This window comes from Urocitellus parryii, chromosome 8, assembly GCF_045843805.1.
Source record: "Urocitellus parryii isolate mUroPar1 chromosome 8, mUroPar1.hap1, whole genome shotgun sequence".
In the NCBI taxonomy this organism is placed as follows: domain Eukaryota; kingdom Metazoa; phylum Chordata; class Mammalia; order Rodentia; family Sciuridae; genus Urocitellus; species Urocitellus parryii.
Window position 1 is genome coordinate 127,417,059 of NC_135538.1, and position 27,790 is coordinate 127,444,848.

General features: G+C 39.0%; 4 non-coding genes across 4 annotated transcripts; all 4 read left to right on the forward strand.

Moving 5' to 3' along the window:
* Positions 1-1,310: 1,310 nt before the first annotated feature.
* Trnaa-agc (transfer RNA alanine (anticodon AGC)) lies at positions 1,311-1,382 on the forward strand. Its single transcript has one exon. It is a non-coding gene; the product is annotated as a tRNA-Ala (tRNA).
* A 5,810-nt stretch (positions 1,383-7,192) lies between these two features.
* On the forward strand, positions 7,193-7,264 carry Trnaa-agc (transfer RNA alanine (anticodon AGC)). Its single transcript has one exon. It is a non-coding gene; the product is annotated as a tRNA-Ala (tRNA).
* An 8,085-nt stretch (positions 7,265-15,349) lies between these two features.
* Trnaa-ugc (transfer RNA alanine (anticodon UGC)) lies at positions 15,350-15,421 on the forward strand. The gene has a single exon. It is a non-coding gene; the product is annotated as a tRNA-Ala (tRNA).
* Positions 15,422-24,543: 9,122 nt separating this feature from the next.
* Trnaa-agc (transfer RNA alanine (anticodon AGC)) lies at positions 24,544-24,615 on the forward strand. Its single transcript has one exon. It is a non-coding gene; the product is annotated as a tRNA-Ala (tRNA).
* Positions 24,616-27,790: the final 3,175 nt, after the last annotated feature.

The following is a 27,790-nucleotide window of genomic DNA, read 5'->3' on the forward strand; positions in this document are numbered from 1 at the left end:
AATTCCAGAACCTGAAAAATAAGCAAAATTCCAAATTAATAACTCCAGTAATACAGATTACATTTCTCATTATTAGCGAAGAGTAAAAAACACAGGAAAATCTCTTTAGATCCCTTCATTTTCTGAATTGTTCCTTTTGTCCTTTGCAAGAAATTCTGCAATTAAAATTAATATTTCCTTTTTGACCCAAGAATTATTTTATAGCACGTTTTTAACATTTCACTTGTGGGAAGGATTTTGTTTTTAAACTTTGTTTTTAAGTTCTAGTTTTATCCCATGATGATCAGAGAATACTGTTTGCATTATTTCTAGTTTTTATTTTAGTGAGATTCATAAGTACTACAAAGGAATGGTGGTAGGAGTGGTGGTAGTGGGGTCCCTACTGAGCCCAAACATAATGCCCTCTCTTCCCTAGACAATTTCGGAGGGATCCTAAAAATTACAATTTTTTTTCTGTTGTATGTGACCCTCGAAGACTGGTTTAGAGGATTTATTCATGCATAATTGACATTCTTTTAATTTTTGATTGGAGAATAATAGGAGTGGAGAAACCCATTATTTACCAAATCACCTATATATTTCTCCCCATAGAAGCGACTTCCCAAAGTTTGCTGAGGGGCTGTGGTTTTGTGGACTGAAAAAGAGAGGCCCAGAGCCTCAAAGAACTAGGTAAGTGAACCAGACCAAAAGAGAGGAGGGCTTTAATTCATGTCGTGAGTGTAGCCCTCTCCCTGTCATCGCCCTCGCAGAGATCTCGGGGCCAGGGAGAGGGTTCAGTCTCAAAGTGGACGCCACCACAGCTGGCAGGTCCCCTTCTGCCTTCTCTTCCCAGTCCTATCCTCCAAAGACCTCGGCACCCGGGTGGTCCTGGAGCCCACACCGAGGCCGATAGAGCCTTGGCAGCGACCGACAGGAACCGCTCTGCATTTATCCTGTCTCCCCTCCTCATCTGGATCTGGTCTATATTTTTGTGTCCCACGCTCTGTGGCTTTCTACAGCCCTTTAGAGCAGCGGGGAAAGAGCCGGGAGAGTGAAGTCACGAGAAAAAAAAAAAAAAAGTTTCACTCTGGGCTCGGAGTGGGGGCAGAAAAGTGACAGGAGTGGAAAGGTCCCACGACTGAGAAAAGAGGCTTTTGGTCTAGAATGCAGTTTACAGGTCTCTCAGTGAGGCGGAACACAAAAATTAGATGTAGATTTCTGAAAGAGCGAGATTAGGTACAGTGAACTCCAGCTTACTCCTGTTTTCTTAAAACGTTATCAAAAGGCAGTGTTTTGTCTTGAATATATTCCAGAAAGATAGCAGGTTCGAAGGGGGTGTAGCTCAGTGGTAGAGCGCGTGCTTAGCATGCACGAGGCCCCGGGTTCAATCCCCGGCACCTCCAGGGTTTTCCCAGGTACCTTTTTCTTCACTTTTCTGACCCCTTGCTCAAACAAAGTAGACTACTTTCACAATGCTTGGCCAGTAGTATTAATTAGCCCGCCGCATTTCTGTTCAGGGTTGGCACTACCTAGGGTGGCTGCATAAGCAAAATGAGAAAAACATGGAGAAGACTCGGCAGATCGTGATTCCGAAACTGCCCGCGCCGTGTCCAAAGTGACAAACCCGTTCACGTTTGGTTCCAATTGGTATTGTTTCAAAAGCAAGAAAGAAAAGATAAGAATGGAAAGATTCAACAAAAGAAAACCACGAGCTCTCCATTTCCCTTCATTTCTTTTGTGTGTGTGTTTATTTTTTATTTGTTCTTTTTAGTTATACATAACAGTAAATGTATTTTGACATATCATACATACTTGCATTTTCCTTAATTTTTCTTTTGTTTTCTGAGCCTTGGTTGTCCCGATCAGACTGCGAACTAAGCAAGGAAAAACGTGGAGACGTTTACACTGGGAAATTGAGTCATTTTCATCAGTGAAAGTAGAGGCATCACCCTTCTGCCAAAAAATAGCTTTCCTGGGAAGAACATTAGGCTTCAGATCTCAAAGTTCACAGATCGGTTTCCAATTTTGTTCGACCTTCACTCTTACCAAGAGGTACAGACTTCCTAGATTGACAGAAATAATTTTATCTAAGACCGCTGCGCCCTCTATTGGAAAGGAATGGTCCTTGGATCTTAAGAATGGTGGCACCCGAGAGTTTGCTGGAAATGCAGAATCTTATCTCCACCTCAGAACTATTGAACTAGAATCAGCATTGGAACAGGATCCCCAGCTGAATCATCACACATTAAAATTTAAGAGACACTCGTTTGAATGCCAAGACGTGGGTTAAAAGGGAGTATACAATAAATATAGTAGTTGTATTTTATTTTTTTCTGAGTTCCTAGTCTAATGTAGAAAAAAAATTGTAAAAATATTTCTATTGGTGAACCATTTTTTAAAAATCTTTGTTTTATTTGTTTATTTGTATGTGGTGCTGAGGATTGAACCCAAGGCTTCACACGTACTAGGTGAACACTTTACAGCTGAGCCACAACTCCAGCCTGTTTTCTTCTCTGTGATAACATGATATTCATTAATAATTTTTAAGTCACTGTGTATGATTGAAAATGAAAAATCCATTTTCTTTTTAATGAAAAATTCAAAGTTTTGGGCTTGGGCTGTAGTGTATGAGGCACTAGGTTCAAGATTCTGCACCACATAAAAATAAATAAATAAAATAAAGGTATTCTGTCCATTTACAACTTCAAAACATTTTTTTTTATTTCAAATTTTCGAAGTAAAGATTGTGCTAACTTATAATGTGACCTGGAAAGTCTGTATTTTTTGTCTCTACAATATTTAAAATAAGATATTTTATTCATTTCAGATATCAGAACTGCTTCTTCCCCACCACTTAGCACCAAATCTTCAGGAACTTTTGTTATTAACACTGCTTTTTGTGTTTTAAACAGTGATTGATTTTGAAGATTCAAAATCTTCTGCAACTATAATGATGATGTAAACTAAAGGATACAGCTAGAGTTAGGAAATCCCTAGTTCCCAGTATGGATAATATCAGATCACTTCATTTCCAGTCAAGTTATTAGGGCATTTTTTTTTTTAAGAAAATAAATTCTCAAAGACTTTCTTCCTCAGATTAAGATGTCTTGGCTTTGAGATTCAATGTTCCAAAGAAAGATACAAAGCTAATACTGAGGAACCAGACTCTCCTTGATGGAAGAAATTTCTGTTTTGTTGATATATTTACTTTCTTCTTTCTTATCTTGAAAATACAGTTGAACAATGTCTGTTTGCCACTTATACCCACTGTATCAGGAGAAAATTACTGACTGGCTCCCACCAAGGATATTTGTCATTTTGCAAAAGGAATATAGTCAAAGCATGAGAAAGAATACCATGAATGATTAACATTGCTTTTCTGTATTATTGTAGGGTTCAGGCATAAATGGAAATATATTTTATCCTTCCAACTGTAGATTTATCTAAGGAAGCTCTTCACTGAAATTTAAGGGAGAATAGGATAGGGATGCAAAAATCTAAGAACTTGATCTGAGAAAGCCAAAGGAAATATAGGATGATAAAAATAACTCAAAATTTATATGCCAATATAAACAAATAACTTGACAAACTGAGATGCTTATGTAAAAATAAGCAGTGCTTAACTATGACCCCCTGTTAATAGTGACTCCTTTTAATGTACATTGTAGACAAATTTTGAAATTTTCTGTATTTTATTTTGAGATCCTATCCTTCAACAAGCTCATTTTTCTACATCCCCAGCCATCCCCATCCCCACCCCCACCCACCTCCCTTTTTTTTTTTTTGAGACAGAGCCTTTCTAAATTGCAGAGGCTGGCCTAGAATTTGTCATCTTCCTACCTCCATCTCCCAGATTGCTAGGGTTACAGTCTGTGCCACCGATGGGATTACAGATTTGGGCCACCAGCCTAGCAACAAAAACTCATCTTTTATTGAGCTTTCTCTAGGAAAAATTAAAGATTAAGAAACTCTGAGAAGAAAGATTGCATGGATGTGTGTGAGACCCTTTGTGAATGTGTGATAGGTGGCTTTTGGACACAATTATTGGCTGAGTGGTAATGTGGAAGCATATGTTATCCATTAGGTCATTACATAAAGTAGTGCTGGGGGATGTGACTCAGTGCTTAAGTGCCCCCGAGTTCAATCCATGGAACCAAAAAAAAAAAAAAATGCTCTTGGGGTATGAGGTGTGGTGCAGTGATGGAGTACAGGCCCCAGGTTCAACTCCTGACATCCCCAATGCCCTCCTCAGAGAAACACATACTCAATGTCCTACTTCTTTTAATATATATATATTTTTAGTTGTAGGTGAACACAATACCTTTATTTTATTTTTATGTCATTCTGAGGATTGAACCCAGTGCCTCATGTGTGCTAGGAGAGCGATCTACCACAGAGCCACAGCCCTATCCTACTTCTTTTTATTGCCTGCTCAAAAAAGAAGTAAACAAGTGACCCAAGACATTCATTTTAATGCTGAAATCTAACATTTAGATTTCACGATCCACAAAACCATTCAAAGTGACTGGCAGAGAGAATCGGCTTACATACTCTACTAGTTTCCTATGGCTGGTATAACAGATAACCACAAATTTGGTGACTGAAAACAACAGATTTTTTTTTTCACATTTTCTGGAAACCATAAGTCTGAAAAGAATATTATTAGGTGTTAGCTGGACTATGGTCACTATGAAGGCTCCAGGGAAAACTTGGTCCTTGCTTTTTATAGTTTCCAGTTTGAACTTTGTCAATGTTTCTTGATTTGTGGCTGCATCATTCCAGTCTCTGCCACCGTGGTCACACTGTGAAGTCTCCTGCCTATTTCTTTTGAAACCACTATGGTTACATTGGACATATCAGGATAATAAGGGTGATCTCCCCTTCTCAAGGTCTTTAACATAATCACATCTGCAAGGATACTTTTTTTCAATTAAGATAGTAACATTTGCAGTTTCCAGGGATGGAGGCCTGCCATTCTTAGGAGTCTGCTACACAGATGATTCCCTATATTCAAAAACAACAAAATGTGCCTACCAAAATAACAAACTTGTCATGTTTACTTCTATTTTCCACCATTATTGAATAAAAGAAAAATATTTTTAAAAAAGAGGAAAAAGCCAGACCCAAGAAAAAATTGCTAGTTTTCTGAGAATTTCTTAGGATGAAGAACTATAAGTCCTCCTACAGTTTTCTCTACTCCTCTCTTCATTGCCAAAAGTTTGGTCCAACAACAAATCAGAGGGTGTATGAATACTATGTGAGTGAGTGGTTCATGCCTCCACAAAATGATGTTTGTCAAGGAGCTAGAGCACTGCCAAACATGAACAATGAAAGAGAGAGAGAGAGAGAAAAAAAAGAATGAATGAAAAAGAAAGAAATAAAAGGAATCTGCTCTAAGTGAATTAGCTTACATGAACCAAATGCTTTTTTGTCCTATCCAATTTCATTTTATTATTAATCTCAATTTTCTTTCTTTCAAAATCTCCAAATAAAATCATGCCTGATGGTGCTGGAGGGAGTGTGATTCAATGGTAGAGCTCAATATCCCCCATATCCTGAATTTGACCCTTAGTACCAAATAATAATAAAATGAAACCATGTTTTGGAAATGTCAGTTAACATCAAACATGTTACTATGATTTTTATGGGCCAGGCTATGCATCAGGGCAATGACCAAACAGACTCCATTTTACCTTGAGACTCCATATCATGTAAGAATTAAGAAAACTCCACCTCTGCCATCCTGATCCTGCTTAGCACACCCTGCTTAGAAATGCAAATGTTTCTATTCTTCTTATACAATATAAAATTATTCTCTTTTTGGTCTCTATTTTTCTTGGACAAATGTATCCTGTCAGAGAATGTCGTCTAGACATTAGTAACCATTCTTTAACTTGTACTCAACTAGGGTCATTCTGACCCACTTACCCTTCTGCTTATGATTTTAGATCTCATGATGTTTATGGTTTTGAATCATAGCAACAGTCACTTATGATTAATGTGGTTTTGGACTATAACAGTGTACTCTAACCCTTGGAAGGGGTCAAAGGGTGTAGACTTGCAGCTTGCCCCTTGGTCCGCCAGTGGTGAATAAAGATGTTTCCGTCTCCTGCCTTAAGATCGATTCTGTGGTTTATTGCAATATCACTATAACATGATGAAGTGGAAGAAAAATATTTTTCAATTTATGTGTCAGAATGGAAATTGTTTGATGCAAATAAGAAGACCAGGAAGGAGGAGGAGGAGAAAGGGAAGAAGGAGGAGGAGGAGAAAAACAGTTCACACAGAAGTCTATAACATTTTCACTATCGTGAAAGAATGGCCATTTCATTTGCTGTCTCCTGTTCATCCAATCACTTCTACTTTGTATTCTCCTGACAATGATCAACATTTCTGGTAGGATCATGGCCTATTAAAGAACTTCTAGGATGTTATAGTTTCGAACCCATTTCTCTCTCTCTCTCTCTCTCTCTCTCTCTCTCTCTCTCTCTCTCTCTCTCTGTTTTTGCATGAACAATAAAGAGGGAAGGGAGTTCTGTCAATTTATAGTTTCAAACCCATTCAGTACACACACACACACACACACACACACACTTTCCCAATCCTAAAATTCATACAAAGTAACAGATTACTACATTTCTAAAATCACACACACACACACACACACACACACACACACAAACCTGCTACATAGAGTTTGCTGCTCTTTTTGTCTTAACAATTAGAACAAATTTTCTTAGATTGATTTGTTCTTTTTCTCTTCAGTGTGGTTTTGTTTTTCTTTTGAAATGCAGTTAGATCTGCTTGTACTTGTATTCAATTTGAGGGTATTTTCATACACACTTGAGTCAGTTTTTTTTTTAAACTATGTAAAACATTAACATGTTTCCAAGAGTCAAATGAATACAGAAAGTTATAATCAGAAAAACTGCAAGGGAGTGTTTTATGCCAAGTCGCCCTCAAGTGATAGAATGAAGCAACTCCAGGCAATTTAATATGATGGGGAGCAGACCTTGGGGCGGGTTGTTCATGGGCTGACCACAGATTAGGAACAGTATCTTTTTTCTACCGTTTAGGTACTTTCTCCTGTGTAGTAGTGTCTAAAAGATACTGCAGGTTATATAGAATTTAGAAACAGCGGAATTGAAAACAAAGTTGTAAAGCCTCAGACAAAGGTGGTCCTCAGATACAGGAATGAATAGGTAATTGTGCTGGGGGTATAGCTCAGTGGTAGAGCGTGTGCTTAGCATGCACGAGGTCCTGGGTTCGATCCCCAGTACCTCCACTTTTTAAAAGTTTTTCATAAAAACAAATAATGAATTCTTCGTCTCAGTCACAATGGGCTCCTTATCAACCACACTCTACTTATCTACTTATCTCCTGGGATGTTTCAGATTCTAATATCACATTGCTAAGCAAAATTCCATACGAGGATCATCTACAACCATCTTAATACTATCTTGTTTTTTTTTTTTTAAATCTACTTTTATTTTCAGCACTATTTTATGCTGTTGAAGGGAGTAAAACAAGTCACTTGATCAACCACATCCATCAGAAAAGTAGTCTTTTACCATCTGCAGAAGCCAAGCAAAGACTTCTTCCAGAAGTCTTTCAGAATTTCTTCTCTTTTTTTCTCATTCTCCAAGAGCTTTAACTATCTGCTGTCTACCAAGTGGGTTCAAAGCCAACTGCAAAGTCAAAAGTCACTGGACTTGAGAGGAGCTGAATTACATTGCCTCTGTGCCTTCACTAAGGCCAAGGAGAGAACCCTGCACATGTTGTTAACACAGATTATACAGTGACCCTGCCTTTCCCCCGTCTCTGGGAGGTTCTTCATGGTCATTTGTTTAAAAAAAGTTTTTTTTTTTTTTTTTTGTTTTGTTTTTTTTTTTTTTAGCTGTAGTTGAACACAATACCTTTATTTCACTTATTTTGTGTGGTGCTGAGGATCAATCCAGTGCCTTGCATGTGCTAGGCAAGCACTCTGCTGCTGAGCCACAATCCCAACTTCTCTTCAGTGTCATTTTGAACCATAAGCAGGATTCAAGGAGTAAAGGAGCTGGTTGCAAATACCATAAAGAATTCTTCAGGGGAAAGTTGAGTTTAATAGGCTTATTTTCTAAACATTAGATCTAAGTGGAGCAAACCAATGAGAACTTACTTTCTCATTTTTTCAAGAGAAACTTAATACAATTAGACATTTCCACAGTCTCCAACATGTGTAGTCTGAAAGCTGCCAGAAGATACATCACTTCTACTCAACACAGGCATGCGGGAAATTGAGAAATCCCAGCAGCTAGCTGAGAAGCTACCAATATCAGCAGTTCCTGGGTGGCAAACAAAAAACCAACCTCCTGTGTGTGGCCAAAGAGCTCAGCCTGTCTAGCGACAGAAAGAGCATGACAACTGGGCAAAATGAGCCAGATGATCTTCTGGGACAAGCCCATCTCCCTAGGGACAAAAATGAATCCACCTTCTTCACATCTGGAAGAAGCGAAGGAGAGATGTGGTTCTTAGACTGACTCCACTACTCCCCACCCAAATCCTAATGATCTTCTGGAGGCTTTTCCTGGACTGTTTCCCCCCACCCTCCCTCACTCCCTTTAATTGTTCCTCCTTTTCTTCCCTGCTCCTTCCATTTCCAGGCCAGCTGGCACTCCTATCTCTCCTCCATCTTTCCCCCAGTTTACTCAGAATGAAGTTTTCATAGTAGTTCAGTGCACACCTAGACCCATTTACACTTAAAGTTCCATATTAAGAACTATAGATGTACAGTGCAGTTAGCAATTTATGAGTGTTCCTGTTGCTCCACATACTTAGCAACACATTATCAGTTCTTTTAAGGTTAAGCAATTCTGGTGAAGAGTGCTTTTTTTTTTCATTATCCCTTTAATTTGCATTTCCCTGATAAAATATGATGTTGAACACTTTCTATATAGCTGTTTTGGGCATGTTCTTTCATGATATGTATGTTAATTTGCTATTTCTTATTGAGTTTTTAGTCTTTATCTTAGTGCTTTGTAGGACTTATAAACATAATCCCAGAAAAGAATCCTTCAAATGTACATTTTTAAATATCTTCTTCCTGACTGGGGTTTCTCTTTTTGTTTTAAGGAGGAGGAGGAGGCTTCAAAAACTTTTAAGTAGAGGAAAGAGAAAAGATGGGGAGAGACTGAAGACATAGGAGCAAGTTCTGTGTGGACATTTTTCTTGGTGTTTGGGGGGAAATTGCCCTCACACAGTTTGCTGAACGGGGAACTTCAGAACAGAATAATGAGGTGAAATATCCTAGGAGCAGAAATGGTGTTGTTTGGTTTGTGATTCTCTTTAATTTCTTCCAGTGTAGTAGCTTTAAAATGATATAGTTTGGAGGTTTAAGAAATAGTGGTATTATGACAATGGATTTTCTAACTGGCCAATTATTGTATTTTTGAAGATCCCTCAAAAGTATGATTGATATTTCAAGAAGGACCTTTAAGATGTTTCTTTTGTAAGAGAGATGTGGCTTGATGGTTGTGTGTCCTTTCCTGTAAGAATGTTTGAAAACATACACATTCATTTGCTTTTCACAATTCCCAACAATCCTGTAATGTTCTACTTTTAAAAATATTTTGCATGGTCACACAGAAATGTACACATTATACTTCCAGTTTTGGGTCTCTTCATCATCTGGAGTGAAAGTATCAGCACAAGGAAGACATGTAAAAGGAAGATAATAGTAAAGAGAATTCACTTGCTAAGGATTTCTTCAATCTGAGCAAGAAGCAAGCTGCCATAATAATGTACCCAATAACCATCTGTTCCTTTTTGCTGTGCAATTAAAAAGACAGAAAAAAATAAAAGATAACCTTTGAACACTTTTCTCTTATGATTCTTTTCTTATGCTAAGAATCAAACCTAGGTTTTTAAAAATAACTAGGTATGCATCCTACCACTGAGTTATGTCATTAGTTTCCTGAGCAGTGATGGGAGTGTTGGGTCATGGAACAATCAGAAACAAACAAGCAGAAAAAGAACAGTGAAAGGTTTCCTGTTTTTACCTATTTCCCTTTTCTTTCTCCCTCATCTACCAACACATCCACTATCTTTAAAAATGGATTCTGTTTTCAGATATAGGTAACAGCAGAGTTCATATTGAGGATGGGGGAAGATGTGAAGGGGTAAGAAGTGATATTTAAAAACAACAACAACAACAACAACAACAACAACAAAATTAAACAATACACTAACCCCTCCACACACACAAATGGAAATCTTAATATTTTAAAAGAATAGCTATGAAAAAAGAAAAGGTAACAAGTTGGCAGAAATAGCTCATCTGGGATAGTGTTAGACTGAAGATCTAAAGGTCCCTAGTTTGATCCCAGGTTTCAATAATTCTATTTTTGCATGGTTTGCAAATCTAATCAAGGTGGTATCTGGCTTGCACTCATGTGCCTCTTTGTCCTTTGCATGTTCCACTGAGGTCTTCCATGAAGTGAAAATTGGCTCACCTCTGTAATCCCAGCTAATCAGGAGGCTAAGGTAGAAAGATCACAGATTCTGAGGCCAACCTCAGTAATTTAGTGAAACTGCCTCAAAAAAAAAAAAAAAAAAAGAAAGAAAAAAAGAAAGAGGCTGGGGCTATAGCTCAGTTGATAGAGTGCTTGCCTTGCTTGCACAAGGTCCTGAGTTCAATCCCTAACACCCCACACAATAAGTGCTGAGTATGTAGTTCAGTAGTATTGAAACAAAAAACAGTACAAACACCCTGTTGCACCTATAACTCGCTTCTGTTTTGGAGATGTGTGTATGGAAGGAGTTTTAATCACAAGAAATGTGAAGGAAAAAAAGTGCAGAAAAAGATTTATGCTATGAGTATATATATGTGTGTGTGTGTGTGTGTATGTGTGTGTGTGTGTATGTGTGGTATATGCAATTAAAAATCTGCAATCAAAATAATCTGCATTTGCGTTTTGCATCAATTCCATTGTTAAACTACTAGAATGTGGAAAATTGTTGAACATCATAAAGCTATTAAACAATTACCAAAAAATCTTGCATTTTCTTCAGACTTGCTTGTTTGTCTAGAAATTTCAGGTCATAAGTTATTGGTTTTGGTATCCAAGAAAGAACAAAAATAAGCATTGCTATATGAATTATTCTGTCAAATATTCATAAGGAGACCCATATAACACTGAAAACTGAAAGCAAATGGCCAGGAAAATCAAGATTCAAGTTCATATACCCATTTTCCCCCTTTTTCTTCAGTTCTCTTCAAATTCTACTTTGGGGAGAGAAAGTCCTTTGTGTATATATCATTTTAAACTTTGTTTTCTTCTTTTAAATTTCTGTTTCAGTTTCACAGTGTCTGTTTTCCACTGACAACTCTTGGATACTGTGCAAAGAGACAACAATTTACAATACTTCAACAACAGAACTGCATCAAATTATTAAAAAAAAATTAGTAGGGGCTGGGGATGTGGCTCAAGCAGTAATGCGCTCCCCTGACATGCGTGAGGCCCACATACAAGCAAACGTTGTGTCCCCCGAAAACTAAAAAATAAATATTAAAAATTCTCTCTCTCTTTAAAAAAATTAGTAGAAAATAAAAAGCAATATCAAGATAGGGTCTTCGATTATATAGGAACTGGGAATCAGATATTATCCATCAAGCAACTTCAACTTTTTCAGTTCAGAAGCTGGTTTTATTTTATTAAGAAATTATTGAAACCAGTAAAAAAAAAAAAAAAAAAAAAGAAAGAAAAAAGACATTATTGAAGGGGCCGGGAGTATAGCCCAATGGTAGAGCACTTGCCTAGCATGCACAAGATCCTGGGTTCAATTCCCAGCACTACAAAAATCATAATAAAAATAAAATAACTTTGAATTAGAAATTACTGATTACACAGACAATGTTATTGAGTATTTTATTGCCTGATATAGCAATAATATCTTTGCATTCTGTTGAGGTCAGAGGCCTAGGATAGATTTCAAATTTGATTATTCTCCCATTCAGTATCTGAAAAGTGAGGACAATGATGACTATGTAGAAAAGGCTGTTGTAAAGATCAAAGGAGAGAGGGTTGGCAGATGTGAGAAGCAAAGATGGCAGCGTGAGGAGCACCTTGGCTATGTGGCTGTTTCGTCTCTGGGACTGGGGAGGGCAGGCCCTTGGGAAGCTAATTTCGTCTGTTGGATAATGCCAGAATCTTTATCACACAAGACGAACACTTTCCTGACATTTAGGTGCTTTTATATTTATCTCAAAATAAAAGTCTGAATTCAGGACATGGCAAGTATTTCTATGTTGTCTTGTAGAGTGGGTAGTCCTGCTTCTTTTATCAAGCCAAGTCCCCTACTGAAATATGGATACCTTTTTTCACATTATCTTCATGGTTTGGAATGAAAAAGACTGCTTTTCTTTGGTTCCGCTTTTCAGATTGAACACAGAAAGAAGCCCTTAGAATTCAGTTATCCTGCTGTCTTCTTCATGAAGAAAACAGCAACTGCTGCAATTTGCTTAATTATCAAGAAACTATTTTGCAAGCTGAATGCTGATGTTTAATTTGAAACAGGTGCTTTTATGGGGGGTTACCTCTAAGCTATTTGCATTGCCTCTACTAGGCCTTGAAGCCAAGGAGATTTTGGTCTGGCATTGCAAATCATTTTGTGGCTTATTATGCAAAGCACATGACCTCAGTCTTCCTTCAGTTATGGAGGGTGCTCTGTAGATCCAGAGTTGGGTGTTACCCTTTGGGCTTGGACAGCCCATTCCATGCTTTCTTTGGTGATGAATATTCTATGGAAAAGTCTTTGTGTATCCCCCATATAAAAATAAACAAACGTGGGTTCACTCTCTCCCTCCAGTGTGGAAGTAGGACTCTTAAGGCTGGCCTCAAACTTGTGATTCTCCTGCCTCAGACTACCAAATCACTGGAATTACAGGCCTGCAGCATTGCCCCCTGGCAAATCAGAGTTTTAATAGGGACTATCATCTTGTTTTTCTCATTTACTAGTAATCTTTAAAACCTCATTAATATTGTTTTAACACTTAAAAAAAATCACTTTCACAATTCCTGTACAACACAGTTCTCAACTTTTATACCTGCTAAGAAACACATCACCCAAAATTTAAACACACATAATTTTCATTATTCTGAGTCAAAAATCCCATCAGGTACATCTGTGCAATGGACATCAGGCCAAAAAGGGAATGGAAGGACGGGCTGAAATTCAGCTTGCCCTTCTTTGGTGAAGCTATCATTTAGAGTCGTAATGTCTCAGAGCATAAAGTTCTTGGTATCCCATAAATATTTATTAAACACAAGGGACAAATATTTATTAAACACAAGGGACAAAAGGAGAAACAGACATGATCCAGAAGCTTATCGTTCTCATAGGTCATTGAAAGTTGCCTTAAACTTTGGCATTTAGAAAATTTCCCCTTACACTAATACTCTTAAAATGAAAAAGCATGACATTTACAAGGTCCTCGGGTTTCCAGAAATGTCTTTACATTCCAGTAAAGGCTATTTAAAAATTTAAGAGAAACCTCAGTAACATCCCGTGGGTTATAAATTTGGTAACTGGCCAGATCCCAGGCAACAGTTGTCATTGAAGTGCTGGCCCCAGATGTTTCGCTCATAGGCTCTCTATGGTTTGTTTTTTATACACTTTCCCCGGAGCTAAATCTTATTCATGAATTACATCAAGAGCTGAGGTCTAGGCTGGTGGTGTTCAACAAACCCGGAGTGTCATTGATCTTTGTTGGCATCACCATGAACGGAACTGAAACCATTTTGTGTGTGTGTGTGTGTGTGTGTGTGTGTGGTTTCTGGGGGATAGGTTTTTCTTTTCCTTGATTCACATTACACAAAAAAATCCAAGCAAGAGTCCTACTTCTCATAATTGAAGTCAACTGTCTTAGGGAGTGCACCCACAACAGCTGTTGTGTATGAGGTGAATACTCCATGGGTCGAGCCACCAGAAGTTTGTGAGGTCGATAATCCTCGTGTCTGGTGTAAGAGGTTTGTATACATAACAGAAACAATATCCAACATTATTGGAGGAAGGAGAATGAGAAGGAGGAGAGAAACGTAGGGCAGAGTGGATTCCTGCCTCCTACAGGTTGTGAGGGGTATTGCGCCCGCTCGCCTACTGGTAGAGAGATCCCTGGGAGTCAGTGGATCAGAACAGCAGCTGGAGGTTTCGGCAGGAAGTTTCTAGTTTGTTGAGCACTCTGTCGGCTTGCTGGGTTTCTGCTGAGTGACAGAATGCGCCACTCCTTTGCCAGGAAACGATTTATCTCTCCGCCGCCCCAGCGCAAGTCAGCCCTTCGCCATTTTCCTTGGGACTCAGCAAAGGAGACAGCCAAGTAGGCTGACCCTGAGTGGGCAGGAGCACAGCCCAGGAGGAGGAAGTCCCACGCTAGCTGACTAGGGTGCGCGCGCAGCTTTAGTTTTCCGGCGCTAACTGGGAGCTGCAGCCTGCTGGAAAGCCCCGGCGGAAAGAGGGCGTTGGCTTTCCGGCCAGACGCCGGAGTGTCAGCTACAGGACACCTCGGTCTCCAGTCCCCAGTAGCCCGTGCCGCCGCAACGCTTTTCTTTCCTCCCAGCTCGTTCGATATTAACGGTCAAGAGAAGCCTGAGAGCAGTTGAAGGGCGCACGGTCCCGCGGGCGCCCGGAACCCACCGTCGGCATCCGGGGCCTGTTTTTCTAAGTCAGGATTCCACCACTTCCCCGCCTTTAGTCCGGTATTTGTTTTTCGGTCCCGCTCTCGTAATTCAAACTTTCTCTCTATCCCTGAAGCTATTACTTAACTCATGCCTTATGAATTTATTTTTAGTACTATTGGCAGAGTCTCCTAAATTAGATAACTTAATCTGGTGCCTAGGTTAGAAAAGACCCTTACCCATGAAATGCTGAACGCATCACTTTCAGGTTTCCTTCTGACGGTGGTTTTCTTTCGTCAAATCCAGCCCCTAGTATTGGGTTGAGCACACAACAATTATGAAACGTTCTAGGAAAAAGTGAAATTTCAATAGCCTTGTGTCTCTGGAAGAAATCAAAAGAATCCGGAACTTGATTTCTTGCCAAGAACTAAATAAATGAAATAAATAAATTTCAAGCCATAAATGAAACTACTTGTAGTTATCTAACACTGGTTTCTAATCTTTTGCCTTCCGTCTCAAGTCCTATACTCTAAATAATCTGTACACCCCTCTGGTTCCTGAGTGTCTTCTGCCCAAAGCACACTGCGTGAATTTCCTTGAGACTAACTGCTACCACCATGACCCTCAGGAACTGGGGGAAACAACAACAAAAACAAAAACCCTCAGAAAAATAAACTTATTTCTAGTTAGATACTAAAAGGCAAGGAGGCAGGGAAGGGGGTGTAGCTCAGTGGTAGAGCGCATGCTTTGCATGTATGAGGTCCCGGGTTCGATCCCCGGCACCTCCAGTACCCGCTTTTGCTCTGCCCAACTCGTTCTAATTTATTTCTCAAATAATAAACCGTTAGCTCACCTAACTTTTGTCTGTTCCAAGCACTGCACGTAGTAATAACAAAACTTAATGGATTACCTTGAATTCTCTCCGATCTTTATGCTGTGAAACTCGACGTCATCTAAGGCGATTGCGACGACAGAAGACCCAAAAGGAAAAGGGCAGGACAAAACGCAATTCCATTAGGGTCCCTGTAACGCCAAAGTGTATACATTCACAGCCAGTTAATTAAAAAAAAAAAAAAAAATATATATATATATATATATATATACACACATATATCTTTAGCTGTACATGGACACAATACCTTCATTTTGTTTATTTAGTTTTATGTAGTGCTAGGGATCAAACCCAGAGCCTCACACATGGTAGGCTGCAACCCCAGCCTCCAACAGGCAGTTAATTTTGACATACATTTTGTACTATTATTAAAGACATCAAAAGACAAAGGAGAAGGGCTGGGTGAGGAGAGACTATCTAGGGAGTTTTCCTTTAGTTTTGGTTTTCTGAATCAAAGAACAGAGCAAAAGCAGAAAGCACAATGCCATTGATTTTTCCACCAACCTCTCTCAATCAACCTTCGTAGAGAGCTCAGAAAAGTTTTGTCCAACAATGAAATGTGGATTGCTGTGGAACTTGATTCTTTTTAAATGAGGGACCTTGGGAAGCTTGGCAGTAGAAGGAAGATGGTCAGGGTATTAGAGGGCTTCCAACAATAAAGTAGAAGAAATAAATACATATCAACACATTCCAATTGACATAAGATTCATTTTTCTATATTTCCTCGGTCACTCCTTTTTCCTCATTGTTCTAAATCTTAAAACATTGTCTGGAAATGTCTGATAATATCAAAAGGAAGTCTGTATATAAAGAAGCAGGGGAAGAGGTCATCTGTCACAGTGGAAAACAGATGCAGAGTAAAAGGTGAGTAGGTCACACTCATCATAGGTGTCTTGGGCACTTTTATTTATTTATTTATTTATTTTTTAAATTTAAATGGACACAGTACCTTTATTTATTTATTTTTATATGGTACTGAGGATCAAACCCAGTGCCTCACATGTGCTAGGCAAGTCTTCTGCACTTTTGTTGGTAAAAACAATCCAATTACACCTGCTTTAATAACCAGGGAATTCCTAGAGATTTCTCATCCATTGATGGTATCTTTTAAGGATTTCCAATACTTTATCTTTTCAAAATTGCTATTATCTGTGTACATATTTCCTGTTGAGTCGAATAATCTTTGGGAGGGAATGGAAGCCAGTATTTGTCCCAGTCTACCAGTCCAATACTCATTGTCATGGATGTTCTTACTTCTTGATTCCCTTTTCCACTGAAAAGACAACATAACGATATTTAGGAGGGACACTGGTGAAACCTGCTTGGTATGGATTGGTTGTGTACCCTGGGGGCAATTCAGAATATTTTTCTTTTTGGAGGGAGGTAATGCAGACATTCTGTGTGTCATTGTTGCTGTTGTTTTTCTAGTATGCATTTGTTCTGTCCAGGCACTTTACGATCCTCAGCACCACATACAAAAACAAAGGTGTTGTGTCCGCCAAAAACTAAAAAATAAATATTAAAAAGTTCTCTCTCTCTTAAAAAGTTTTTTTAAAAAATTAAGGACTCAAACCACCAGAGGAAAGAGAAACCTGTATTTACTTCATATCAGGGATGGGCATGGGTTTTTCATCTCTTTCAGATCCTCAATATTTTAGGTGACTTTGGAGGTCACCCAAAAGAGGTCTTCATTTTCCTGTGGGCACCAGGAAATAGACACCAGGAGACTCATTCTAGCAAAAATACCTGTGGCCTTGTCAAGCTATTTGAAGCTTCTACTACAAAATACACACTTGGAAGATTCCAAGCCCTATGACAGAGTTGAATCACTCTCTCCATCCTCATGATTGAGACTCCAACCCCAGCTGCCTCTCTAATTGGTCCAGTCTAATTGGTTTTAAGATCATATTATTAAAATCTAAGCTGTGTGTGAAGTGTAATGACAACATCTTCCCAGTATTGTCAGACTTTTGCCATGGAAAGAAATGTCTTTATCGTTAACAGACTATTCCTTTCCCTCCTTGGGAAGAAAATCTCACATCTTACCCATTGCTTTACTTCCAATTAACTCATGTAAGGGCCTTCTTGGCTTTTCTTGCTTTTCATGCTTCCAAGAGTTGGATGTGGACAATATAGAAATCTACTGCAAAAGTGCAGGTGAGATTCTCTACAAAGAAATTCGGAGTCTTACTTAAGTGAAGGAAAGGTTAAGATTAGATTCAGAGGTCTGACTCAGCCTTGTAGGCTGAAACCCTTACACTCATCTACTTAGAAACAAAGCACTTCTGAAAACCATTTTAAGTTTAATTTAGTGTTTTATTGACCAACTTATTGCGCACGCGCGCATGTGTGTGTCTTGTATTCCAAGCTTAACAGGCTAAAAAACTTTATCCTATCAAAGATGCAGGCGCAAGCGTGCATAGCTTCTACATTCAACACTTTCTCTTTTACAACCAGGTGGGGATCCGAAAAAAAGTGGCTTTCCTTTGGTAGCCATCAATACCACCTGCAAGTACTGAAAACAAGAACTCAACCATACGCGTGCTCCCAAGGCCTTAGCGACGAAAACAATGTCGAGCCTCCCTTAAAGCCTTAATGGCCTTGGAAACAAAGGCGGATATTCTTGCGGGAAAGCGATTTTAGTTTACTTCTTTTACCGGAAAAGACCTCTCTTGCTGATCACGGACAGAGGGAGTGCTGCGGAGGTGGGCGCCCGGGATGTTCCCAGCCTTCTTGTCTATCCAAATCTTGCGCAAGACTGATTTTTCTCTCCCACTTCTTTATCCCTCTTTTACGCGGTGGCCGCAATCACGCGCACTACCTTGTTTCAGATTCCCTCTCAGTACAACAAGTCGCATTACAACCAACTACCCTCCTATTATTGAAATTCCTAAGTAAGTCAGCTCGTTCACGTGCCAGTCTCTAAGATTTTGTCAAATCTGATTGATATGCAGAATCAATGTGAGAGTGAAGCAAAGACGGGGGGTTGAGGAACGGGGCGGTTAAACAGTACCGATTCTTGGCTCGCTCCAGCAGAGATGATTTAAGATTTTCTCTCAAGGTAGTACCTGAGGATTGGCTGAACTTTGGAAGCCCTTTTCGCACAGAGAAAAGGGGGTCTAAGGAAATAACTTGGCAAACAACGAGTTCGTTTAGCAGGTGGTCCCTATCTTTCACATCTTGGAGTCTCAGAACTAGAGCCACAAGGTTGTCAGGATGAAATGAGTGCCGGGTTTGGCTACCACAGGTGCTGGCCCAAGTATTGATGATGGTCTTGACTGGCAGCCATTCACATCATGGGTCTTAATTTTGTTCCAAATACTGTGAAGACTTCCTTTTTTAATCGCTTCACTCAGAGGTAAACCCTCCGTTTACCAAAGAGAGAAAGTAGCATTTTCCTTTCTCTTCCTTTTTTTTTTTTTTTCCCCGTCTTTTCCTCTTATTTTCTTAGATGATCGGTAAGTGAATGTAGTCAAGTATGAGCTGAAGAGATGGAAGCATCTCTGAGGTTTGGTACACATTTGCTTCAAAGATGTGCTGCTCTATCCTATATTTTCTCACGCAATGAACTTGAATTCTGAGCTAGTAGAAGCAATTGGAGCAGCTAGCAACTTTGTCTCGAACTCAGAATCTAGTTGCTCCTAGTATTTTCTTTTAATGAAGTCACAAGCAAACCTGATAAAAACTCAGTTTTTTACATATAAATATATATTTAGTTGCTTTGTTTATTAATATGCGGTGCTGAGAATTGAACCCAGTGCCTCATGTGTTCGAGGCAAGCACTGAGCCACAACCCCAGCCTAAAAATCCCAGTTTCCTAAATTTTTGCCACCTGCACCTCAGAGAATTAAACTCCAGGATATATAAAGAACTCAAAAAATGTAACACACATACACACACACACAAACCCAATCAATAAATGGGCAAAAAACCTGAACAGACACTTTACAGAAGAAGAAATATGATCAGACAACAAACATATTAAAAAATGTTTAACATCTCTAGTAATTAGACAATTAGACAAATGCAAATTAAAACTACACTGAGATGCCATCTCACTCCAGTCAGAATGCAATTATCAAGAATACAAGGAACAATAAATGTTGGCAAGGATGTGAGGAAAAAGGCTCACTTGTACATAGCTGGTGGGAGTGCAAATTGGTGCAACCACTCTGGAAAGGAGTATGAAGATTCTCCTGGTTGCTCCTAGATCTTCTTGTATAGTAGTTGCTCTTGATAAGATCACAAGTAACCACAAGAATGGGAATGAGATCCTAATTAGAATAAGTTATACTCCATGTTTATATGTCAAAATACACTCTACTGTCATGTATATCTAAAAAGAACAATAAAAAAAACCTCAGTCTCCTGAAATAAGGGTTCCTCTCCTATTATGCAAACTCCTGAATGCAAAAGTACGTATATAGATAATTCATGTTGCCCTGCAGAAATTGGGACAAGAGGAACCAACACAAATATTTAAGTTGTTTCCTTTTTTTCTTTCTTCTCTCTTCCTTTCTTCCTTCCATCCCTCTCTCCCCCTCCCTCTCTTCTCCTCCTCTTCCTCTTTCTCCTCCTCCTCTTCTTCCTCCCTCGCCCACCCCTCTTCTTCTTCTCCTGTAACATACTGTCTGTTTCTGGTTCTCTAGTCATATATTTTTTTTCTGTCAAAAGTAAGGCAGACAAACTTGCTGACTTTCTAGTAGGGTAAAATTTCAAAACCTTCTCACTTTCTGACTTAATGGAAAATAGAGAAATTCCTAAAACATAAATAAACTATCTTCTCCAAATGCAACTAAAACATAAATAAACTATCTTCTCCAAATAAGGCCAACAATGATTAAGTAAAATGGTATGTTGCAAAGATAGATATACGCATAAATACATTTGGGAAACTGCAAAGAATAACATAAAAGCTAATTACTGGCAAACCTAGAGAACAAACATGACCCAAACATTCTGGTTCTGACAAATCCAAGACAGTATCTAATCACATGCCATCTTTTTCAGATTCTAGAAATGTTAAACATCCAACTGATATATTGCAGATTATTTTGAATTGAGTATAATAGGACATGAATGTGTTCTGTATACTGAGTATAATCTTTAAATCACTAGAAGATTCTCTAGTAAAGAAACTATCCTATGCCTTCAGCACAACAGGATGGTTCAACATTAGTATAGTTAGATAGTATACCTATTGTGACAGATATTTAATAAATAATTCTGTGGTATAAGGCAGGCAAAAAAGAAAAAGAGAAAGAAGGAAAGAAAGAAAGAAAGAAGTTCTAAACCAACACTTTAATACAAATGTTCATGAATCTAATAAACATCCAGTTTCTCTCAGATGCAGCACCAAGAAATGTTCACTCAGCAACTCTGGAAACTTTCCTAGTTGTACTTTTATATGATCAAACATCTAAGTACACTTTTCCTTCCTCAGCAGCATTTTGCCACATACATATACATTCTACTCATACAATAGAACTTGATCTTTGTGTATGACAATTCGCTAATTTCCACTTCTGTAAGCTCATCTCTTTTCTCTTTCCTATTATTCTATTTGACCATTTGTATAAGTCAACTGAGAGAAATTCTGTCAGAATAGTCTGTTTCCATAAGTTAAATAATGGGCTCAGTGGTATTTTCCATAAATGAATGTGAGAGTAAAGCAAAGTAGAAAGGATAAATAACCACTAGAAATGTGAATAGAATTTCTCTTTGTCTTCATCAAAGTTTCAAGAAGCATAACACTAGCCAGTGTAAACTTCAGGGCTCGAGAACACTCTAGCCATGAACTCAATTCTTTATTTTCCACAAATGTCATTAAAGAGATCCTAATTTCCAAATTTGACTTCAGTTCCTCACTCAGTCCATTCCCTCCTAACATGAGCCTAATGATTACTCACTATTTCAAGTCTCCTGACCATTACACTCTACTGATTTCTGTGTGTATGTCTTTGTCAGACATCTGTAAGATGTTCCATAAACATTTTAAATTCAACATATCTAGAACTAGACTCATTCTCTCTGCCCTCAATTTCCCTTTCTTCCAAAAGATTGAGCTATATCTCCTTTTAGATTCTTCTTTAGGCTAAATAACTTCATTATACTTCATGTTTCTCCAAATTTTATTCTTTCTTCCTTACCTGCTGTGAGCTGCATGGCTGGTGAGGGACGATGGAGAATTGAGAAAAGAGTTGAGAGGAAAAGCTGAGAGCAGGTGGAACATTCTCCTCTGATGGAGGAACGATGACCCAGAGCTAACTTAGCACATTTTTTATATAGGTTTTATCATCAAAAGGTTATTTGTGGGAAAGTTTCTGCAAAGCAGACAGACTTGAAGTTCACAGTGAAACCTGTGAGACATCATGGTTATTTTGTTATGCCCAGAATTCTCTACCCCTGGCAGATGGTGAGCTCAAGGTCCAGCCTGATATAGCTCCCTGCTTGCACAGAGCCACCTCAGGCCAGGCATTACCATTACAACTGGGCAATCTTGATCTGAATCTTTGCACAGGAAGTTCCCAGTGCAAACGCAGCCATGAGGCAGTCAGAAATCATGATCCAAGACATAGCTCTCTATCCTAACTGTGTGTTTATTTACTTTCTGGCTCATTTTTAAAATTCTCTCATTCTTTCAATCCTTCAGACTGTTGTGTATTTCATTTCTGAAGCATTTATCCTCTGTAGTATTGACCAAACTTTCTAAACTGCCACTGTGCTTAGAGTAGAATAAAATGATAAATGAATTGCTTAACAATTTATCACAAAATACTAAATAAATTATTCCATTTCTATTCTGATGCTAGTTTTCATCAACAAATCCTGCCAGGTCCTGTTTAGTTAGCAAAAAAAGTGTGTTAATCATGGAAAAGTTGATTTTAATATCCTTGCATTTTAGGTAAGATATATCTGGTGAAAATCAGAAAAGTCCCAAATGGAGACTTGATTCTTACCACTCTTAAGGGAAGGTTAAATTTTTTTTTTTTTTAAAGAGAGAGTTTTTTTAGAGGGAGAGAGAGAGAGAATTTTTAATATTTATTTTTTAATTATCGGCGGACACAACATCGTTTTTTTTTTTTTTAAAGAGAGAGAGAGAGAGAGAGACAATTTTCTTTTTTTTTTCTTGGTTGTTCACAACATTACAAAGCTCTTGACATATCATATTTCATACATTAGAGATAATTTTCTAATATTTATTTATTTATTTATTTTAGTTATTGGCGGACACAACATCCCTGTTTGTATGTGGTGCTGAGGATCGAACCCGGGCCGCACGCATACCAGACGAGCGCCCTACAGCTTGAGCCACATCCCCAGCCCCAAAGGTTAAATCTTTAACAATTTAGCTGCTTAGAACTGCAATGTAAATTGCATGCAGTTATTATTTGATACTTATTTCTAATACTTTCCTCTTGTTATAAGCTGCTACACAAAAGAAACGATAGACTCACCACTTATATATTTGTCTCTTTTCATTACTGTTATGGCACCCAGGACCTCACACATGTTAGGCAAATACTCTATCACTGAGCCACACCCCACAGCCCTTAGATTCACTTTTTTACATCTAACACTACTAACAAAATGTGCAGAAATCGGAGCTTCAGAAAATTAGAGGTATCCCAGAGATGAATGATACCTTGTAGTGACCAAGCCTTTAAATTCTCATACTTTCCTTTATTGTGACAAAACTTTAGTCAGGTCCCTGGAGTTCCTCCCTTCTACTCTTCTGCCTTCAGGCTCTTCAAATCTGCTTTTCTGAAAGCTTGAGCAAACACTAAAAGCAAAATTTTTGCCTAGCACTCTCTCCCTATAACAGGAAAGTCTTGTCTGATTTTGAGATAATTTAGGTTTCTAAGATTGGAGTAGTCACCCTTTTGCAATAATCTTTCTTTTGAATATGGTCTGTTCTTATTTGTTTGGATTTTTTATTTGAGGCCCTTGTTTTAACTCTCTGTATTTTTAGTTTTTACTTTTTTTCTGATTCAAACCTACTTCTCCAGGAGTTCTGACTCAGCTCCTTCCCCATTTCTTGGTCACATATAAAGTAAAACTATGACCCAACAGGGAGCCTTTTAGTATCAGGGATTCAACCACTAAGCCACATCATCAACCCCTTTTTGCATTTTATTTAGAGACAGGGTCTCACTGAGTTTAGGGCTTCACCAAATGTTGAGGCTGGCTTTGAACTCACAATCCACCTGTCTCAGCCTCCCAAGACCCTGTAATTACAGGCCTGCACAACCACACCCAGCCAACAGGTAGCCTTTGATGCTCTCCTATTTATATTTCTATTTGGTCAGGTTTAGCATTAGCCAAGATAATTGAAGCAGTGGGCAAGGGAAGGAGGAAAAGGAGAAACAGCTTCCTTTTGCAAGAACTCTGGATCATGTTGTTTTTTGTTTGTTTATTTTTAATTATTTTATTATTTTCAGCTTTTTCTGAGAATTTTTGTTTTCTTACTTTTCAAATACACCTATTGAGGTGTAATTTATACTGCAATGCACACATTTTAATGGATGAGCTTTGATGAATTCATATAAACATATAAATAAAACCTGTCAATAACGACAAATAGAACACTCATGGCAGTTGATCTACCCCTCAACACTTAGCTACAGGCAACTATGTTTCTGCATTCTGATTTATATTGTTTTCTTATTTTTTCTTGTTGTTGTATCTAAATTACATAAAATTATGTATAAAATTTTGTGTTCTCCCGCTGTACTTTTTGTCCTTTTGGCATCTTCGTAGGCAGTCCCCTTAAGGGGAGTGGAACTTACGCAACGACAGCTAAAAGCAGTCTTTGTAAGGGCAAGACTGTAGGAAGCCACCGTTTCTCCTTCTAGGACAGCTTTCAGAACAGGTCCAATTCAGGGGTTTTGGAAACAGAAATCAAGGAGTCTTTATCTTACCAGGACTTAGAATGGCCTCTTTAGATAAGAGTGTAAATCAATAATATGAAATCATGCAACTATTGCATGCTAGGGGTGTAGCTCACCCACTGTGCATGGGGGTGTAGCTCAGTGGTAGAGCGCGTGCTTAGCGTGCACGAGGTCCCGGGTTCAATCCCCAGCACCTCCACTTCTGGTGTTTTCTTTCACGGTTGCCCCTGACGCCTGCACTTAAAGAATGATGACTTTGTTTCAACTTTTTCTCTAACCTTGTACTTTTCCTACTCACAACAGTGGTAAACTGATACCCATTTCAATGGACCTTGATGGTCTTTGGGTCTCCTAATCTGCTTTTGCATAATAAAACTCTTTACTGAAATAAAAGAAACTGCTAACTCAGTATTTCCTGAAAGCAAAACCACAAGGATGCCAGCCATGGAAGACTCGCTCCCCTTTGCTGTCAGAAAAAGATGGAAAGAGACAGGGGAAAAAGGCTTTGGGGAAAGTTTCTTCAGTTCCCTCCCTCTCCCTGTCCCAGTTGACCTGTGTCAGTGGACAGACGGCAACCTCTGAGGAAAATTTTCCTTTCACCAACGTTCCTACATTTCCACCACACTGACTCTTGGTGGGTGACAAGAGGTTGGTCCGATAACCAGTCATGGTTAAGACGCTGTCCAAGGGAATGACGCTTCTGGCTAAACTCCGAGGCCGCCAAAATTGAGGAAATTATTTTCAGAGGTAGAGCTGATGGTCAGTCTCAAAGCCATGACAGTGGGGCAGTAAGTGTTGTGCCTTCCTGTAGGACAAATGCTTTTAGTCCACTTCCCTTAGGAGGAAGGGACCTTCTGGCTTCCTGCATGGAAGACCAAACAAAGGAGATGAGACAATGCGGGTGCCCTCTGGGGCATCAAAATTGTACTTACGGGTAAAAGACCTAGCACCAAGCTCTCTTTCGCCCCTGCTCCTCTTGTTCCTCCTGGGCAATCACTTGCTTCCTTCTACCCACCCCAACCACCCCAGTTTCCCAGTTTTCTTCACGAACTCCCTTCGTCTCCATTTCTCTGCTTCTTCCAAATTAAAATTTCCCCAGCAGCTCAGGTCACTCCAATTCCCGCAGCTCCGCTTCACAGGCTAGCTTTCTTAAACCTGGATGATAAACAATGGGGGAAGACTTTTCAACTATACAGGTCCCCATCCTTCAGCCCATGGAGTAATTCTCAGTTCACTGAGGAACCATAAGGTGGAAACCCAGTTCTCAGGTTCAGGAACCAATGTACTCCAACCTAAAACTGCTTCTGGCTATCTTATTCACCACATTACTCTTAAGCATCCTTTGGCCTCTAAGTGTCCATCTTAGCGATTTTCCAGTGCCTACTCAGCTTCACTCAGTCTTTCCAGGGTGAAAATGGGAGACAACTAGAGCTGAGTAGGAAACAGAAAATTGATGTATACCTAGTTTATTCTGGTATTCAGGAAGATAGGACTTTTGCACAAGTAAGAAAAACATTAGAATGAAAATTTCAAGTAAAAGAAACAACACAATGATTTAGAATGACCCTCTAAAACTCACACGTGAGCCAGGCCCTGTGGCATAAATCCCAGTGACTCAGAAGGCTAAACCAAAAGGATAACAAGTGAGAGGCCTCAAGCAATTTAGGGAGATCCTGTCTCAAAAAAATAAAAAGGCTGGTGATGTAGCTCAGTGGTAAAACATTCTGGGTTCAATCCCAGTAGCATCAATCAATCATATATGAACATATTTGGACATCCTAAATCTTGGCAACAGGAAGAAGCATCTACTCTTCTTGCCACTGTGATAGCAGAGGTTAGAGAATCTGCCCATGGGGTAGAAGTGAGAAAGTTATTATAAAAGTGTAATTTGCTTAGCAGTTCTTGCTCTCCCTCCAAAATTCCTTAAACTTTAAGTTTCTTTGTCTTAGAAACATAACTGCAGCCAGGGGCAGTGTTGCAGGCCTGTAATCCCAGTAGTTCCAGAAGCTGAAACAGGAGGATCAGGAGTTCAAAGCCAGCTTCAGCAACAGGGAGGCACTAAGCAACTCAGTGAGACCCTGTCTCTAATAAAATACAAAATTGGGCTGGGGATGTGGCTTTGTGGTTGAGGAATTGGGCTGGGGATGTGGCTTTGTGGTTGAGTGCCCCTGAGTTCAATCCCTGGAAACTCCCCCTCAAAAAAATAAAAATAATAAAAAACCTACAAAACATAACTTCAATATACCCAAGTCAAAGCCACTGCCTGGTTTCAAGACCAAGATGCTCCATCAGAAAGTTTTTGAGAGGAGTGACTGTGACAGCTTTAACTTATGTTTTAAATTTGGAATCTGTGTTTCTTTACCCAACTAGACCTAATTTTTAAAGGCAACTTTTCAGGTTCTGTTGTTTTGTGCCCTCCTCCTAGCATTTCTCACTGGGCCGAGAGCCAAGTTGTGAATGGTATGGGTCATGGTATGGGAAATTCACGATACCTCAGAGTCTATCTGGCAAAGGAGAAGCACATTTGGTGTTCCAACCTGAGGCCCCTTGAATTATCATTGTCTATGCATGTCCCTGGCTGAGTTCAAGGTCCTAGGGCATAGGGTTTTCCACTTATCTTGGGGAAAAAAGTGTTCAGAATATTGATTCCCTTGAGAGTTAAAATGGCCAATGCTCTATTGCTTTATGGAAACTTCTTATGTTCCACAGCTTTTGACAGCTGCCTGAGAGATTCTCCACACTGGATTAGTGATATTGTAAAGATGAGAGGGAAAAGATGCGTTGGCATCTGTGCTTGGTGAAATAGAAATAGACAGTCCAGGTTGTTTTTTGCTTCCTTATTCAGAGCCAAAGTAATGAGAATCAAAAAGAAATAAAGTTCATTCACTTAGTCTTTACCCATAGATAATTTAAACAGCAGCACAACCACAACATTCCTGACAGGGATAGCTCAGAAATGGCCGTGGTAGAATATTCCATGGTTTAGCTGATTAAAGCTTAGTTCTGAGTTTCAGTCCCAGAGGGAACTGTGCTTGTAATTGATTCCTGCTCCCTCTCCAGATTCTCAAGGAATATGCTTTTTTTTTTTTGAGAGAGAGAGAGAAAGAGAGAACAAATTTTTTTAATATTTATTTTTTAGTTTTCGGTGGACACAACATTTTTATTTTATTTTTATGTGGTGCTGAGGATCAAACCCAGCACCCCGTGCATGCCAGGCGAGCACACTACTGCTTGAGCCACATTCCCAGCCCAAGAAATATGCTTTTAGCTTCTCCAAAACAAAGAAATTTAATGTCCTTTAAATAAAATGACTTCACAATAAAAACATGGTAATACAAAAGGCAGCATGCAAACAAAGGCTTTGGTAAAGAAAA